The following is a 319-nucleotide window of genomic DNA, read 5'->3' as shown; positions in this document are numbered from 1 at the left end:
TTACTCATTTATTTATTTGTAAATATCTAACATTTAAAATACAATTCATTAGAAAATGTATTTTTTTTTTAGAATTTTATCTTATTTCATTTTATGGGTGTCATGCTCAATACAATAAAAACTTGTTTGAATGAAAACTAACAATGTGCATGAAATAAACGTACGCTTAGCAGATTCTAAGTGTATTACCACTCTGTGCTGTTTTAATCACAGTCTTATACTAATTATAAAATTATACAAACATCGTCTCTGTTGCGCAATCGGTTAGCGCGTTCGGCTGTTAACCGAAAGGTTGGTGGTTCAAGCCCACCCAGGGGTG

General features: G+C 31.7%; 1 non-coding gene across 1 annotated transcript; it reads left to right on the top strand.

The window, feature by feature from the left end:
- Positions 1 to 245: 245 nt before the first annotated feature.
- On the top strand, positions 246 to 319 carry Trnan-guu (transfer RNA asparagine (anticodon GUU)). The gene has a single exon. It is a non-coding gene; the product is annotated as a tRNA-Asn (tRNA).

This window comes from Ruditapes philippinarum, unplaced genomic scaffold (genome assembly GCF_026571515.1).
Source record: "Ruditapes philippinarum isolate M1 unplaced genomic scaffold, ASM2657151v2 ctg792_1_1_1_1, whole genome shotgun sequence".
NCBI lineage: Eukaryota > Metazoa > Mollusca > Bivalvia > Venerida > Veneridae > Ruditapes > Ruditapes philippinarum.
The sequence above is the reverse complement of the archived record's forward strand: the minus strand, read 5'-3'. Positions and strand labels throughout refer to the sequence as shown.